At 41.2% G+C, this 19,069-nt stretch overlaps 1 protein-coding gene and 1 long non-coding RNA gene across 4 annotated transcripts in view; one reads left to right on the top strand and one right to left on the bottom strand.

Moving 5' to 3' along the window:
* Positions 1 to 8,697, top strand: part of LOC143649228 (uncharacterized) — a 56,826-nt gene extending 48,129 nt beyond the window's left edge. For 2 of the 3 annotated variants that reach the window (XR_013158933.1, XR_013158936.1), the window contains one exon: positions 7,244 to 8,697. This is a non-coding gene — a long non-coding RNA (uncharacterized LOC143649228). The remainder of the gene's footprint in view (positions 1 to 7,243) is intronic. The other variant, XR_013158934.1, reaches the window with a different exon arrangement.
* Positions 1 to 19,069, bottom strand: part of GLI3 (GLI family zinc finger 3) — a 278,925-nt gene that overhangs the window by 233,109 nt on the left and 26,747 nt on the right. The window lies entirely within an intron of this gene.

Below are 19,069 nucleotides of genomic sequence, written 5' to 3'. Positions count from 1 at the left end.
TAACAATCAACCTTCACCATCAAACTATATATTTCCTGGGGGCAGGAATGTTTTTAATTTCCTCCCTCAGTACTTAGCACAGAGTTTGGCATGTAAGACATTTTCGTAAAATATTTACTGAAGAAATAAACTGATGGATGGATGGATGAATCGGTGAATGGATGGGTAGACATTCAATAAATCTGGTTTGCTATCTCCTTCCTCCAGAACAGATAGGTCAACTGAACAAAGACAGTATGCCAGTTGCTAAGTATCTTGGCTCTAGCTAAAATGGTATCATTAAATATGTTTCCTTCTTTGATCACTTTTCATACATGACTCTGTTGCCATGTTGTCTGGTGGAGTGTCTTCAATAAGTTAAATAAAATTAAACAAAAATTAATGATTAGAAAAGTACAAACGGCCTCTCATCCTCACCAACAGCAAGTAGTATATAAATAAATAAACTAGATTCCCAAAGATGCTTCCTAAAACAATGGTGACTCAATTTATTTGATTATAGTTAAAGATATTTTCAGGGTCCTAAAAAAATAAAAAAGGAAAGGAATTCCTTTAAAAGGAATCTAGATCTAAATTTGGATATACCAGGCAAAATCTCTCTTAACAGGACATGGTAAAGAAATATAGTTGGGTTACTGAAGTTAGAAAATGTCAGTCAACTCTTCCAATATTAGCTATAAATCCTTACAAGTGTAACATAAAAGTCTCAGAAAATGTGGAGGGCTGGTATACAAGAGGCTAAATATTTTATCTTCCTGTAAAGAAATCCTATTTAACATTTCATTCCAGAAGCTGTACCTCCTAAGAAAGACCTTTTTGAAATCTAAATTTAAATGGAATAATAAAAAAAAGGATTACACAAAAGCATCCTCCAGCATTCACTTTTAAAAGCATTCAAAGTTTGATTTCTAAGGATTTTAAAGAGGTTATACACTGACTTTATCACTCCAAGATTAACATTATACTTTCATCTTAGCTCTGACTTATGAACCTGATGAACAAGATGGTTTCTGACATGAAGATTCCGATTTTTCTCTAAAATCTGTTACCTATTAGTAAAGTTGATAACAGATCACCTTCTAGGTGGCTTCTTGTCTCATTTGAGATGCTAGAGAGTACTGGCACTTTCCAATCAAAAAGAAATAAAGGAAGGAAAGGGGAGTGAGGACAAGGGAAAACAAAAGGAAGAAAAAGAAAAGGGAAGAAATAATAAGTCTATTTTAATAATGGTTGTTAGCAGATTGAAACATGGAACCAAATGGGAAAGAAGCGAGAGAGCGACATTTTCCAACAGAGAAAGGAACAGGGAATTGACAATTATGCATGTACTTCCTGTACATCATTTCATTTGCTCCTGACAACAACCCTTCTGTAAGTATCACAATCCCCATTCTACAAATAAGGACACTGAGGCTTAGAAAGTGCCTTGCCTCAGGCCTTACTAGTCTCAACCACTGAGGTGGAACCTGAAGTCACATCCTAGTCTGTCTGATTCTGGTCCCCACCAGAACCCACTACAATTCTCCACCACATGCGTCCCAATCCATGTTGTAAAATATAGCTGATCTTTCCCAGAGTCCCTAAAAAAATCATTATCTTTACAGTTTATCAATAATGTCTACGCAATTAAATTAGTAGTTACGTACAATCCCTCCATTTTGAGGCCTTATCCAATGCCCCAATACCAATCAACAGGCCTCACCCCACAGATACCAGGAAGAGTGAGCCAAGTGAGAAATGCATCTCGCTTGGGGTAAAACCCTAAAACAATGGTTCCTTTCTAGAGAATCCAGAGATCACAACTGGGGGTCCATTTTCTTATTTTAATCCTCAGACTGAGACAATCAAATCAAAACGAAAGCTGATTCTCACTACCTGGGGTTGTTATGTTCAATAAAGTCACCGAACGTAATGAGTCAGCAAACACTGAACCACTATTCTAGGGGAAATACAGGGCAAGGTTCCTGCGAGCCTCGAGTCAAGACATTTTTGTCAACCGATCAGTGCATAACCTTGTTTTATGTGTGTTCCCGTTTAAAGGCACCTAATTTTAGATATACCATTGATTCATCAACACTAAACTCATTATCAATAGCAGTGTAACTCATACCTGAACAAAGATTATCTAACATGTGCATTTTCTCCATAAGGCACGTCACAGCCTTCTTACAACTTTACTTGTAACCTTCTTACAAGTAAAGTACTAAACAGTACTTTGTCACTACACCTAGGGGCCATTTAAACAGCAAAATCCCCAAGAAAAGACATAAAAACACAAAAAAAGTGGCACTAACTACACTGCAAAAAGTATACTTGTTTACAGTATGAGAGCTGGAAAGAAGGCAGATTGCCTTGTCCAACCTCAGCTAGGAATGTTGTACTGGTAGACTCAATTTTTTTCTCCACACTGTACATGTCCACGAATGACTGAGAAAGGGCTGAGAGTAATGATTTTGGAGTTACAGATAAATTTTAGCAAATAGGTGAAGGCACAAACCTATAATGGGCAATTAAATGAAAACTGACTAAACTTATTCACTAGAAAGCAAAGGTATTTAACCACAGGACAATAATGAAGTGATATGTCCAAACGCCTACTGAGTTAGTCTTGGTTTTACATCTTCGACGTAAAAATAAATGTCTTGCTACTAGAGCAGGAAGCACCTACATAGTACCCAGAAGGAGGACGCAGATGAAGTTCTAGAATTCACCACTTGACGTTTCCCCTAGCAAGAGGAACAGTTCACAACTCACAGACCTCAAGCCATGCAGAACACTCTTGTCTCTCTAATCTGGACTTAAAAAAAAAAACAAAAAAAGATTTGATTGGGTGTCACAACAATCTCTGTAAATGTCCTGAAGACTCACTCCCATTTCTATGGAAGGTTCTTACGCCAGGTAAATTTCATGAAGCTTAATTTATGTGTTCAAGGAAACCAGTCAAAGATGGTAAAGATAAACCAGAGGTAGGAAATAGAGAAGAGAATTTGGTAAAGATAAGTGTAGCTGCCCCAAATAAAACAGGCTGCAAATATCTACTCTACAAATTAAACCAAACCCCAGTGGAACCTAAAGACAGTCCATAGGATTTAACCACCCAAAGGGACTGAAAAGTCTCCTAAATCTCTCCAGGTATGGCTGACAGTCCTTTTCAGATTGACTCATTCATTCAACAAGTATTTAAGGAGTCCACTGGATGCACCAGCCTTGCTGCACACACTAAGGGACAGTGTGAAGGAGACAGGAGAGGCTCACAGTTCTTCCATACAGATACAGAGGCAGAAAGCAAACAAACAAACACATAAAAAAAGAAATAGGGCAATACAATGGTGGCTCAGTGGCAGAATTCTTGCCTGCCATGCGGGAGACCCGAGTTCGATTCCCAGAGCCTACCCATGCCAAAAAAGAGAATAATTACAAAAATATAATAGGAGTAACTTCATAGAGTGATCAGTTCTTTAAAGAAAAAATAAAGGAAGATGTGATAGGAAGTGGTGGGCTGGGGCGGAGGTAAGGAGGCTTTAGATAGAGCAGATCCAGGAAACTGAAACTGGAATGCTGAGGGGGGTCAGGTTTGCAAAAGTCAACAACAGTGCTCCTTCTCCTGTGACTTTCCATCCCGAGCAACTACGTTGAGACCTCAGGTGTGGAGCCAATCCTGAGGATGCTGGATTCAGAGCATGGGAAGATGCATTTCAGCACTTGCAGGTCACGACAGGCTTTGACTTGTTCTCCAAAGATCCTCTACCACATCTCATGGTGGTCTGGCAAGACTCAGAACCAAGGCCTTGTAGGCAAATGGCTGTGGTCTCTTTAAAGGTATCAAGATTGTAGGATTTCCCTCAAGACTGGTGTGATATCCAAAAATTTTTAAATGATCAGTAAGATACACACACACACACACACACACATACACACACACACACACACCCCACCCCCCTGCTAGACTTCACTTCGATACCTCCTTGTGTGCACACATGCAAACACATGCACACAGATTAGTTTACATACAGAAAAATATGTTTGATGGTCACAATTTAGAAAAAGTATATGAAGCATGATCAATGACATTTAAAAAATGTAAGCTTAAAATTCTCAAACAACTTTGAGATCAATGACATTTAAAAAAATGTAAGCTTAAAATTCTCAAACTACTTTCAGAGCGGCCCTCTTTTTTAAAATAAAATAAAATAATAAAATAAAAACTCCAGAAAGACTGGGGACAACTTCACTGCCAACTAGAATGACAAAGCATTTTCTTTCCTACATTTACTAAGATGATGGCAAATGGCATCCATAAAGCAGTCAATAATCAAAAACAAAAAAGGAATACACTGCAAATAGCAAGAACAGAATTTTTAAATCCTAGTTTGACATGCAAGAGGCGGCGGCGCTTTGAAAATGTACAAAGTTTGATCCACATGTTAGATGTGGTCTGAGCTCCTCACCACAAAATTGGGTTGCTAACATTTCTAAAATTTCTGAAAATAATTTTCAGGCCTCTAGCCTACTTGGGAGCAGATGAAAAATTTCCATTGTTGATACACAGACATTAGTATGCAAGGTGAATAACAGACAGCAGGCAAGATATCTATTCCTAATAAGTATACGGAGAGCACATGAAAAGCCCATTAGATCTCTGATTTAAAACTATGGCGTCTCCCCTCCGTTCAGTGCCATCTCATCCAGCAGCTCACAGGGCCAGCAGGGGCAGAGAAGTCCTAACACGTGTTCTCCATCTCAAATGTCAGTCAGTTTTCTTGTTTTTATAGTCACCACAACCTAAAGCAACTTTTTATACGTGATGGCTGTTATGCAAAGGCAGAAAAAGATGAATAAAATACTGCTTGTGGGTGTGTGTTTCCCTCCTTTTGCGATAGGAAGCCTCAAAACTCAGCAATGTGAGGGGGGTAGGGACTAAGTCATTTTACTTTAAGCCTGTAATGATGGACTGAAGCTAAAAAGAAATTTAATAAGGATAAATCAAAAAGCCCATACTTAGGCCAAAAAAATTAATTCTCAAGTCATTTTCAGTATAGAGGGGACAGACTATGGCTTAGCAACAGATGTGACAGAATATCTAGGGATAACGTTTTCTGTTATGAGAAGTCAACCGGCTCTGAAATATGGGCACCCCAAATCCTAATCCAATCATAGGCTCTGATGGGAGCTGTCTTGTTTTAGGGTCCACCCCGCACCAGGCCACACCAGGCTTACTCCATACTCTCAAAGTGACTGCAAACAACGAAGCATGCCCAGGCTCAGGTGGGTAGGCAGTAGGTGCTCAGTCACCCCAGATAGACAAAAACGCAAAGGCGATGAGAGAGGGGGGCCTTGGGGCCTTGTTTTTCAAATCTCTGAAAGTATTTGTGGATCCAGAAAGCCAGAGAAACTACCTCTCCCTCCTGCATGCATGTTTAAAGGGCTTTTGAAGGCAAAGGGGTGAAGGAGGGTGCAGGCAGATAGTGCAGAAGTGATAGGAAGGTGGGGTTTTGGTCCACGGAAGGAAGAAGTTTTAACGATTAAGAATGAAAGCGGAATGGAGGGTCTTGTAAGTGACTCGTTCCCTTCCTTTCAGGACCCCCACCGCCCTCTCCCAAAATGGATTTCTACATCAAATCATGGTTGGACTCTATCTCCAAATGGTTACGATTCTATGAAGAATCTTCCACTATGGGTGTGTGTTCTCGTGTACAATTTTCTTTAGCTAAGAAAAATATCTCCCTGTCTTAAAAAATGAAAGCAAGACTAAACATGTTTTTTTCAACGCCGGTGACAACAGTGATAGTGATGAATCTAAGAAATACAGTCATACTCACTAGAAGAGCTGCTCCTCATAAGCTATGTTCTCATTTTTAAATGTCTTCTCAGTGGAATATTTGCTCCTCATCTCATCTGCACGGGGCACTGACTCCCCACCTCACCTGGGGCGAGCTGGGCAAGGAGGCAGGCAGCATAGGCTCCGTTCGACATTGAGATACCTTTCCCATCAGGTGGCAGGTCCCACACCTGGTCACGGGCCAGGCACCGTCCACACAAGGGCGTCCCCTGTCTCCAGCTGAGCCCAGGTTTGCATCTGTGCTGCAGCATCATTTCAGCATCCTCCTACCCCCACAGGGAGGACCACTGACGTGGAATGAAGTGAAATAACAAGGATTGGAAAATTTCCCCTGACTTTCTAACGTGGACAGAGTCCCAAGAAGCTTTTGCCCCCAAAGATTTCTCATTCAACACATCACCAGCCCTACCTTTCTCACCATCAAAATTTGTTTTTTCAAAAAGTGCTAGTCAATTAAAAGCTAGCGTTAGTTGTATCTGCCTTTTATTTTTTTGGCATGCTGTCTCCATTAAGGAATGTGGGGTACATAAAAAGGGATGCAGGCAGACAGATAAATGACACAATTTTCAAATAAAGCTGGCAAGAACTATTTTCGTGTATCCATAAGAATGCTTCTCATACTGACAATCGGATCTGGTGATAAAAATGGTGTGACGGTCAGGCCTTATGTCTTGCTCTAGCTCTCTTGTGACTTCTTGGGTACCATGAGCAAACTACAAGATAGAAGTATTTCCTTTAGTCAAGATTTTTCAGGAAAAAATAAACATTTATGTCTGCACTGGTTAAAGATGAAACTGTCTGAAGAAACGAGGAAAGACTAAAAAGCTCCAGGATATGAACCATTTCTACAAGAATGGGGTGGCTTCCCCGTCTACACAATCTAAGATTTTGAAAAAGGTAATGTATTAGTCAGGGGTGCACGGGTGGTTCAGTGGTAGAATTCTTGCCTGCTATGTGGGAGACCCAGGTTCGATTCACAGTTCATGCACTTCTCCCACCCCCTGGGCCCTACAAAAAAATTTATTGAACCTAAAATTTAATAAATGGTGCTGCAATAACAGGATACTCACATGGAAAAATAACAAAATGTGACCCCACCATACAGCATACAAAAATAAAAAAGAAAGAAAGGAAAGAAAAGGTAATGGGAGTTTGGGTAATAACTAATACTGGTGAATAAATAGTAAGTGCCTAGAACTGTGCTAGGCAATATTCAGAAATAATCCATGAGATGGAAATCATTATTGCCCCAGCAAAGAGCCAGGTTTAGGAGGTCATTCTAAGTCCCAATGCTTGCAGAGGGCACAGCCAGGCTCCACTGGAGAAGGCATGGATGTGCCCCAGCTCTCACCTACAATCCCCTCCTTTTACATGCAGATGTTCCAATATGTTTCCATTCCACAGCTCCAGCCTGGCCTGACCATACCTGAAACCTGAAACCAGGAACAAGAAGCCCCAGCTGCTTAAGAAGATGGCAAAACTCAGGGGCAGAGCCTCTTCCCCTAAGATGTATAAATGCTCAACACCCAAACAGTACAGGGGCTCTCCTCTCCACAGCCAAGTGGGGCTTGTGAAGCTGCCATCCACTGACCCTGACCTGAGCACTTGGCCTCCGAGGGAGATTGGCCACGATGGGATCTCTTCCCCTGCTCTTGTACACCCTTTGTGCTGTGTAAGTAAGAAAGCAGTCACTTGCTGGAAGTTCTGCAGTAACTGACACACCACACAGCAACTCACTCAAAAGGCCCCCAAGCCAGACCTTTCTGAGGCCAAAACCTAAGCCCTAAACACTGCACCACTCAGTCTCCCTGCACCAGGGGTGCTTCTCCAGGACTGGAGGAGACCCTTCTGGCAGCACATGTGCATCCTCTCTGAGCAGAGGCATTCTTGTTGGCACCAAGTTTGGGAGCACAGTTTTGATTCGGGAAATGGACATAAACAAGTGGTGGCGACAGAGATAAAATCTCTAACTCTGCCCAAATTAACGCTCTTTTCTAGTCAAACTCTCTCATTTGCTCCCCAGGAAAATAGATGCAGAGGTGTTCCCGGCACCAGCTCAGGCTGGAATACCACTGACACATCGGGCACAGCGAGAGGCAAGTCTCACTTCTGGGCCCCTCCCATTTCTCTATAGTTCCCTCTTCCAGCCCTTGCACCTCAAAGCAGGCAGAATCCAAACACAGCAGACTAAATCTCCCAACATGCATGACTCTTTGGGAATTTATCGTGAAGGAAAATTTTGGCCAAGCACAGTGGAGGAAGAGATATCAGCAAAAATATGATACAACTGCCTCACAATGAGATGGTGTTTTTAGTGCTTTTTAAGTGCTTCCAGATAATTTATATCATTTGTATTTCAAAGCGGTCCTTCCTCAGTTTGTTTTGGTGACATGGAAATATATGTTTCAGTTTGGCATCCCTGGCAAAAAAAATGAAAGTACACAGGTTTATGAGAGAGAAAACCCGTGCCTTTTGCTGATATGAAAATAAAAAAAGATACATACTCAGTGGCATTTGAGACTTACCTCATGCATTTGCTAGAAAGAACTTCTTCATAGTGGCTGGCAACTAAACTTTACCCAACAGAAAATCATCATTTCTCGCATAACTGCAACTGCTGCCAATTCTGACCTTTGATTCAAGATACAAAAATTTAATAAAAGCATTTCTGTACCCTCTCATGCCCACACTGACCCTGTCTGAGTATGGAGGAAAGGCAAACAGTGAGGAAAGCAGGAGTCTAGGCTATAGCTCAGAAGTCTAGGGTAACCATGCTTCTAATGCTGGTCAACTACATGACCTTGGAAAAATCTTTGAGCCTCAGTTTCCTTATCGGTAATATGTATGTTTATCTTAAATGACCCCATTTACTTCATAAAGTTTTGTGCTTTGTGGTGAACGGAATGACATCTCAGCATAAACACAATGAATTTATCTGAAAAAGACCTGACATAAATTCCGGGGTATGGTGAGTACTGAATGACATGAATGAATGAATGAATGAACGGCAAGCACAGGTTGTTGGCACATTAACCAGAACATAAACCATTTCTCCATTTGCTTTCTTTCACTCCCTCCTTCCCTTCCCAAACACCCAAGCTGTCCACAAGAAGCGCTTTATTTGATTCAATTATGTGGTCATGCCTTCTATATCCTAAAACACTGAACCTAATCCTGTAAAAGAAAACAAAGATGCTTTAATGCTTCCTCATTTACCTTTTAAGCTACTTTTCAGAAAGCAATTTCTACTTTACACGTGTACCTCTCCCTGCATCAAAATCCTCCGAGCTGCCCCTCCATCCAGGAAGAAAGAAGAGAACCACAACTCTTGGCTTGCCCGCTTGGTCACACAGGCTGCATGTGACGTGGCCTTTGCTCGGCGCTGAACACACGTGCAGCGTTCTGGGTCTCTCAGCACTTCTGAGGGATTCCACGGGGCTCTGGCCCATCACAGCTCTGCCCTCCTGCCTCCAGGAAGCCTGCATGCTGACTTTCTCCAGAAGCGTCACAGCAGGCTCTGCCATGACATCTATCTGCTCTCTCCAGAAAGGGCACTGGCAGAGAAACACACTATCTGGGTCACTGGTTCAGTCCTTAGACGTTTTCCGCCCTACTCACCTGCTGCTTCCTTACCCTTCCACCCATCCAGCTCCCAGAAGGGGGTGGGGGTGGAGTTGGGGTGTGGTGTCAGATATCCTTCTCCATTTGCACAGCACAAGGGCAGATCCTGCCTTCTCAGGCACGCCATAGCCATTCTCTCCGGTTGGTCCCCAGGATAATAAAAGCATCAAGCATCGGGGGATGGGGAGGCACGTGTGTGGGTACAGAATGTTATGTAGAGTGGATGCATGAGAATGTAAGTGTATACAGTGTGTAAGTAGTGTGTGTGTATGTATGAGTATATAGGGAGTCTGTGTGAGAATGTAAGTATCTGTAATTGTGCAGAGTTTGTGTGTACTGCATAGTGTGTGTGAGAAGTGTATTACTGGGTGTAGACTGCATGTGTAGAGTGTGCATGTGTGAGTGTGAAGTGTGTGTGAAGTGGGTAAAGTGTGGCACATGTGTGAGTAACACTCATTCTCTGTCTCACTAATGTCATTTCTAGACTGAGACGAGCATTAAGAAATGCTAAGCAGTACATGAACAGAAGAGCCCAAACTGAAATTTTAATGTGCTTTCCACATAAAATTCAGAATTCCAATGGTTGAAAAGTATATGCACAATACTAATGAACTGCATGCTTGAAAGTAGTGAAAATGGGAACTTTTGAGTTGTATATATATTTCTAAAATAAAAATTTTTTTTAAATTGTGCATACACATACACATTAGTTGAAAGGAACAAGGAAATTTGTAATTTTCTAAATATTTCAAACATACAGATTACAACAGGATTGCAAGGAGAGAGGTACTGGCCTATCTTGGTCAGCACTGCCCCCCAAATCTGACCTCATTCTGAAATATATACAATCACACACACACACACATACACACACAAGTAGTTCACTCTGTGGCCTTGTGAAACAACCTCTGGGGTCTAAAAATCATGAGAGAGCAATTCTACCAAAAACAAGTGATTTATGCCAGAGCAGTAGTCAGTATTGATTTTATTTATTTTACGTCAATGGTTGGTCAGCATGGCGGGTTAGCACCCATGGGAACAAAGACAAGGTTTCATCTCCATAAGGATCACATACTTAATTTCCATCTTGCACACATGAACAACCCAAGTGTGCGAGCCCTCCTCATGAAGGCGTGCAGCACCGGGGTGATGGGGTGGGAGAAAAGACACAACAGGTAAACACATCAGTCTCCTTTTATGCCTTGTGGTGAAGGATGTGTGACATTCCTTCCAGACCTCTGTCTGCCCTGCCAACGCCTGGCCAGGCATCAGCCACCAGCTCTCCCTGCTGTGCTAGAAGTTGTCATGAATGGAAGATGGCTTCGTTGACACAATTGTAAAACAACTGTGTTCAACCTCAGAGGGGCCTCAGAGGGGCACCCCGTGCTGCCAGGCAATCCTTCCACTGACTCACCTATACTCAGCACCTATTCCCAAACCCACTCCTTCTATTCCCATACGGTCCTGTACAACTTTGCTGAGAAAACAGAAGAGAGTGGGAGCAGCATCTCTTAATTTTCCTCCCCACCACTTTTCATTTTATCTATAGAGTCACCTACAACATCTCCACTTTCTTGCTTGCTCAGATAAAAGGCTCCCTCCCCTGGAAAGCTCATTCTTTTCCATAGGTTCTCCACTCTCTTCCCCTATAGCACAGATTCACGACCTGAATGCATAGCGGGGTGCCCTAGAGAGCTTTAGGTCAACCCCCCAGAGATTCAGGTTGCAAGGGTCCAGGGCAACGCCCCAGTATCAGAAGATAGCCCCAATGTGGGCAGAGCTTAGAAGCACTGCAAAGGCTCACTGCTTGTTTGTCACCACCTCTACACCTTTGCTATCTCTTCCTCCACTCCCTCTACCTACACGCAGTCTCCCACCTCCTCATCCTAAAAGTTCTTTCCCTCAACTTGGTCTCAAGGTTCAGCTCTCCCCTTTATCTCTTTTAAGAAGTGATCTACAACCAAACCCTCCGCTTCCCTTCACTCCCAGAAGGCTTCCACCCGCTGGGTCTCACTCCCGAAATCATCTTTCCACTGATAATGGCAAACGTTTCTGAAGTTTTAATAGCCAAATAGCATCCCTTCCTCCCTGTCCTCAATCTCTTAGAACTCTCCAGCCATATGTGACCCTGCAGCCATTCTCCCACCTGCTAAGATCCCTTCCTTCCCTTACTACTGGTCCTACATCTCCATTTCTTCCCATCATCATATGTTCCTTTTGAGTCTCATCTGTTGACATTTTCCTTTCTCTACCCCACACGTGCTCTTTAAAATACTCTCTAAGCCATCTCATCCATTCCATGCCTTCACTGCCTACCACCCTGTGTGATGAATCCCAAGCTTTTCTCTTCAGTCCCGGTCTTTCTTCTGATCTCCAGATGGACACTTCAATGACCTCTTTCCACCCCACATCATCTCTTCCTCTCACGGCCTCTCCCCCATTTCAAACGGCCCTCCAGGTCCCATTCAATCCTGTATCCCCAATCTTATTTCCTCCTTTTGCCCTCCACTTTTCCCACAGGTCCTCTGCAGTCTGATTGCTTCAAAGCCTCCCTTTATCCCACTCCCACCCCTTCCTTCCCACTGGGGCTAAGGTATTTTTTAAAGCAGATGATATCCTATTTCTCCCCTGATCTCATTCACCCTAGGGATGAAGCCCAAACTCTCTAGCCTTGCATTCAAGGGTCGCCACCATATGGTTCCAATTTGCCTTTCTAGTCCCATTTCCGCTTACCACCCTCCTATCACCACCCACACTATCCAGTCATCTACCAACAATGATTGGTAGCCCGCTCCCCAACACCAAGAACGTCCCTATTCCCAAGGGCTCCCTCTACTGCCCTTTCTGCTATTTAGCTCATTCTCCAGCCCCAGGTTTGACGCCTTCCCACTACTGCCTTCATCCACTTAAATTAAAAGACTCAACTCAAACATTACCTCTTCTGTGAGGCCTTTCCAGTTACTTTGTAAATATCATTTACCTTGCACTTAATAAGTGTACTGAAATTTAGTTGTTTACTCATCTAAGTATCTGGAGAGCAGGCACCATATTTTATTAATCTTCCAATCCCCAGAATCAAATAAAGTACCCAGCACTTAGAAGGACTTCAATCACGCTTGCTAACTAAGGGGAGCACACCAGTAAAAGAGAACCTTATGTTTAGAATTGTACGGAACTGAGAGCAGAGCAAAGGAGTTGGGAAAATACGGCAAGTCCAGAGTTGTCCACACTTTCTTCCCCTGCATTCTGTCCCCAACTTCTTCCTGAGCTTTGTTGCATTTGAGTGTGCTTACGAAAAAAAGAAAAGGTTTCTTTTTGTACAGAACCCCTCCTGGGCAGCCCCTAAATATGAAAAGTTAAATGGTATGCATGAGCTCCTACAGGGAAAGAAGGAAGTTCGAATTTCTCTGTGGGCTGGCAATTTTTCTGTACTTGCTGGCATGACTGGTGAATTTGTATCTCTCTAGACAAAAGGCCAACAAAACGCGGTATAATCTGAAATTTGAAGTGTAAACAAGACTCATGTCTCTCAATTATTTCCAAAAGTCTCAGGCAGCAGGGGATGGGCATGTTTTCAAATGTCTGAAGTTGGGGCTTAAGGAACTACTGGAATTACGCTTTTGATGGCAACACTTCCTACCTTCAAAGGGATGTATATTCTGCTACCTTGGCATTCTTAGAGGTCTTTGTGATTTTCAACTTTCTATAACAGCCTGGCTTCGTGCACACACATCATAGCAACATATCACACACAGCAAAACAGGGGCGATATCCTTCCCAATGCCAGCATCATCTTAATGCCTAGTATCCCAAGCCATTTAGTTAACTAAGGCTACTCCAAGGAGAGGGTAAGTGAGTTCAAAACTCAGTTCAAAGTTCTATTTATTTTAAGTTCAAAAATAAAAGCTTCTATATTCTTCTGGTCTTTTCTGTTGGTATCAATGCAACCCTCTCAACAACAACAATCAAATAAACAAACAAACAGATGACAAAGAGATTCAACTCACACCTAACCCTTGATTGACTGGTTGATTTCATTGATTCATGTACTGATTCATTCATTGATTCACTGACTGATTTCAGAAGAAAAAGCCCCCACGTAACAGATATCCTCTACAGAAAAGTATGGAGGGAGCTACTGTGACGATGATAGAAATGCAACCTGATGTAGAGAAGCTGGAGAATAAAATATTTCTCCTGAGATAATACAAGAGGTATTTACATTAACCAACGTACTTTATTGATCAATATACCTACAACTTTCAATGCAAGTCAGATGAGACAAAAGTAAAAGGAAATTGCTTCCAGAACATGTTAAAGTATAAAAGGTGAAAATACAGCAAACACCTGTTTGGTCTTGCCAACTGTTATTTCCTACATATTTTCTCAAAAGTGACAGATTTTCTTTCAAGAAAATTTCAGAAGATGAATGCAGAATGTGGACGCCAAAGCGTGTGTGCATTTGTGTGTGTTGTACTCCTGGGAAGAAAGCAACCTTGTGAGCAGGTAGCAGAAAAACAATGAAGCCTGTTTCTTATAGCCAATCGAATTATAATAAAGCCTGAATTAGGGAGCTGAGTATAAGTACAAACAGGATTCCAATGGAATATCTTTTTTTTTAACATCCCATACCCCCTCCTCCCATTTACTTTTTTTTGTCTTTCTTTTTCTTACTCATCTGTCCATACACTGGGCAAAGGGAGTGTCAGTCACAAGGTTTTCACAATCACACAGTTACATCTTAAGAGCTCTATAGTGACTCAAGAATCAAGGCTATCGGATTACAGCTCAACACTTTCAGGGATTTTCTTCTCTAGCTACTCCAACACACCAAAAACTGAAAAGGGATATCTATACACTGTATAAGAATAATCTCCAGAATGGCCTCTCAACTTTATTTGAAATCTCTCAGCCAATGAACTTTATTTTGTCTCACTTCTCTTCCCCCTTGTCTCACTTCTCTTCCCCCTTTTGATCAACAGGCTCTCTTACTCCCATGATGCTGGGTCCAGGCTCATCCCTGGGAATCATGTCCCATGCTGTGGAAGGGGACACGGCAGTGAGTTTTCCTGCAGAGTTGGCTTAGAGAGAAGATACATCTGAGCAACAAAAGAGGTTTTCTGGGGGTGACTTTTAGGTATCATTTTAAGTTAGTGTAGCTTTTCCTTCGCAGGAATAAATTTCATAGGGGCAAACCCCAAGATTGAGGGGCTGGCCTATTACACTGGTAGTCCCCAGTGCTTGTAAAAATATCAGGAATTCCTCTGAGGGGAAAGTTTAATATTTCCACATTTTCCCCCAGTCCTTCAAGGGAACTCTTCAAATACTTTTTCATCTTCTATCCAGATTACTCTGGGATGCATCATACTAACCTGTACAAACCAACAAGATCTCACTCTCTATTTAAGGTTCCATGCAGTTATGGTGTTAGAATAAAGATGACTATACCAGTTAGATTAGATAGCGTGCTACCGAAAAAGTAAATTTTGCACCAAAGAAAAAAAAAAAAAAAACTTATCCTTTGGTCTCACAGAGAAGTTGAAGTTTTAAAATATAGTCAATATTATCCTTTACCCTGTAGTCTGATTTACCTTATTCCTACCCAGACCAGCTTCATTCACATCTATAATTGAGTTTGATCAATTAGATCATGTTTGCATGTTTTTAGTGTTTTTAACAGTTGCTGTATGGGAATTCTGACTTTCATAGCTGTAGAGTTCGAACTCTGTGTCTTAGGAGTCACACAGATACTCGAAATTGCAGGGAACGACAGGTTATACACAAAGAGCTCAGCCAATGGGAAATCTTCTAATTATAAAATATTTCAGGGAATAACAAAAGCAACATCCAGGTAAACTCCACCCACAGTTAGCATGTTAATATTTTGTCATGTTTGCTTAAAACCTTTTTTCTTTTAAAAACTAACGCAGTACAGATACAGCTGACTATTCTCCAGCCCCTTTCCCTTCCTCTCTCCCCAGAGGTAACTGCTATTGCTTAAAGTGATTGTATCCATCCATATTTCATACTTTGACTTCATATAATACACATCCAAAAATAACGATTCTAAAAACGTGTCCTTAAAGTTCATCTAGAAGAAAAAAAACTAAGGACCAATAATCATCTGAAAGGAAGAATAATAAAAAAGAACGTGTACTTTCGGATGGAATGTATTATTTCTAAAAGAGTATGGTACTAACAAAAGTACAGACTGAGAGATGAGTAGAATAAAGCATCTCAGAACTAGATGCTAAACTATATATTAAAGTAGTGTCTGACAAACACATTTCAAATCTTGTGATGGAACCAATGGTAAATAGTTATTGATCCTAAAAAACTAGAATTTTTTTTAAGTTTTCAACAGACACTTCACAAAAGAGGATATTCAAATGGCCAATATATATCCAAAAGGATGCTTAACTCCATCAGCCAGCAGGGATGAGATAAAACTACAACTGGATACCACCACAAAAGGCTAAAATGAAAATCTTACAGAAAATAGCTAGTGCCAACAAGGATGCGGAGTGAATCTGTACAGCCACTGGGGAAGCCAGGAGGAGGCAGTATCCACTAAAGCTAAACACGCGCACACCTGAGGACGCACGGATTCCACTCCTAAGTATTTACCCACACAGATCTACCAAAACACAGGTTCCAAAAAGTTCCGAACAGCCAAATATTAGACACTATTCAAATGCCCATCAACATTGGAGAACGGATAAACAGAGCAAGTGCTCAGGGAAGGGGGAGTCGCTGGAGAGGGCATGAGAAGAACTTTCCAGGTGCTAGCCATGTTGTTTCACTTTTATCTTGATCTGAGCTCCATTTACATGGTATATTCACTTTGGAAAAATTCATCAAGTTGCTGCTTACTTATACTCTGTGCACTCTTCTATTTGTATATCACAGTTCAACTAAAGGGTTTCAGAAACGAGGTGACTTTTTCACCTTATCATATCTTTTTAAATATTTCACTGATGTTGATAAGTGTTTTTGAAAGTGTACAGATGGTGGAAATCTGCATTGCTGCCTACCTTGGAGCTAATTGAAAGATGTATTCAAAGCACATGGATTTCTCTTTCACAAGGATTTTCATCTCATCCTTTTTTTAATTGAAAAAAATAATAGGAAAAAAACCCTAAATTTTCAGTGACAGGGGATTGGCTGAATAAATTATACAGCCATTAAAGTCGAGTTAAGAAAAGTAGTCCATGACAGAAAAATACTCTCACATATACCTGAACAAGGCAGTATAAAACATGAGCAGAGATGGAAAGAGACTGAAAACACAAAAATGTTAATAAAGGTTATCTCTGGGTGGTGAGGTTATAGGCCATGCTTATGTTTTTCTTCATACTTCTGAATTTCCCAAAGAGCACATTATTCCTTTATAAAAAAGGGGGGAGGGTAGAGTTTAAGAAAGAGCAAAGCAGAGAAAAATACGGAAAGTTTTGGGTCTCAGGCTGTAGTAAGCAGGCTGCCTGGATGACTAAAGAAGTGAGAGATGCCCCTTCAACCCTTATAGCCCTTTAGTTTCCACGTTTACTGGAACTTTCTAAAAGGTAGTATTTTGATAATTACTGTATAATGAACCACCTCCTCTTCCTTAGATGAGACAGCACTTCCTTAAAAGAATTAAGGCATCCCTGTGAAGAACTGTGTTCATTCAAGTCAGAACCTCTGGCCTTGTACCCTTCCCGCTATGGCATCTGAACGGCATTTCCTGATTTTCCAGTGGCAATGCTCCCCAGCTCCCGCCTATAAATTCCACACTCAAAACATCAATTAAAAATATGGGTTACTTGAGTGGATCAATGTTTAGGGGTCTGGTAATCAAGGTTTATTGTAAACTTAGTTTTCTTTTCTTTTTCCACGCCAAAGACTTTAAAGCAACTAAATCAGCATCAAAGAAATCTGCAAAAGCTTTAAGTGAAGACATGATGGAACATAACTACATAAAGCCAGATGCCAAATGGAAAACTATGCAAAGCACTCTGTGATGATGTTCAAGAGCTTCCAAAGGGGCCCGTGCTCTGGGAAGAGTTAGTCGCACAAAAGTCAAAAGGCTCATTACAGCAGTCAGATGCCCGGAGAAGCCCATGCGCTCCCAGGAAGAAGACTGTATGAAGACCGGGTCAGTAGTGCATGATACCAGTTCTAAATCAGGAAACCACACACCACAGGAATCAGAGCACCAACTGCCTCTGCGGCAACCCCCTGTGATTATCAGCAGTTCCGCCAAACTTGAGCAAAAAAAATCTCCCAGGCTTTGCACCTGAAAGTAATGTCTGTAGTAATGCTTGAAGTAATGCTTCAAAATACCTGCAATTGATTTGATTCAACAATGTGATACACATCTTGGCCTAAACTAGATTTTTGTGGTTTTTAACCAAAGATGTACACATACGAGCTAAGCAGTTTAATTTCACAAGACTTGAGAATTTTCCATTTCTAAAGTTACATTAAACTAGCTCATTCCTTTCAAGCCCTTCTTATGTATGACATCTTTCCTGTCATTTCACATTCTTCTAAATTTCTGTGGAACTTAAAATGAATACCCTAGGGACACAATATTCAAGCTCTTTAAATCATGTGACCCAAGTCTCTGATTTTCAGAAATGAAGTGATGTGCAAGCAGAATCTTTTGAATTTTTAACGTGCAGCCCCAATAAAGTAAGCTGAGTCACAACCATGGTTATTACATCCTATTTTTTATAGGAAAGGTTCAGTTTTGTGTTCTCTAATCATAGACAGTCATTCCTTCTAAGAGCAACTCTAACCACTCAGTCAGTATTTTAGGGCATTTATAAACCAGAAAAAGTTAGGGGTTTAAAACCTACCTATAGAAGAATGGCTCTGGCAAATTCTGAATTTTTAAGAACTGGAAAAAAGAAAGCATAGACCCATGCCCATAAAATGTTGCATAAGCAATTATCAAGGGTCTGAAGCATATCTACTGATATTAATTGGGATTCCTAGGTTCCCAATTAAGCACCCCCTTCCCCCAATGCAGAAGAAGGTTGTTTCTTTTAGATATCAGGCTAGGCTTGGCATCAGTGATGTTGATGAGTGCATGCTGGCAGAAGCTAGGCTTTCCTAGGGCTTGCAAAACTGACAGTGCCTTCATCAGAAATATTTTCTATAAAAATTTAACTCTCCTATTCTAAAAAGGCAAATATAATCTCTCACTTCTATTTTAAAATGGCAGACACTCTAAATTAAAACAAGATACAACATTACAACGGCATTATATTAGCATGTAAGGTTTGCATTTGTACCATTAGCAAACCCAAATGTCATTAAGTTTCCATATTTAAACACTGACTTTCTCCCTATCCCCAAGGCACCTCCCAGCAAACTGAAAATTATTGATTTAGTTCAGAGTGGTGTCTAAGCAATAGTTCACAGCCTGGCCTCAACTAATATAATTTCTTTCTTAAGCTAAGAGTTTTTCTTCTCTACATCCCACCCCCAACCCTGAGCTTTCTGAAAGAGTAGCAAATAAAACAATGCATTTTAAAACAGAATTACATTGTTATTATTATTTTTTATTATTATTATTACTATTTGGGGGGTGTATGGTCCAGAAATTGAACCCAGGTTGCCTGC

The sequence above is a fragment of the Tamandua tetradactyla genome, chromosome 1 (genome assembly GCF_023851605.1).
Source record: "Tamandua tetradactyla isolate mTamTet1 chromosome 1, mTamTet1.pri, whole genome shotgun sequence".
Lineage (NCBI taxonomy): Eukaryota > Metazoa > Chordata > Mammalia > Pilosa > Myrmecophagidae > Tamandua > Tamandua tetradactyla.
The sequence above is the reverse complement of the archived record's forward strand: the minus strand, read 5'-3'. Positions and strand labels throughout refer to the sequence as shown.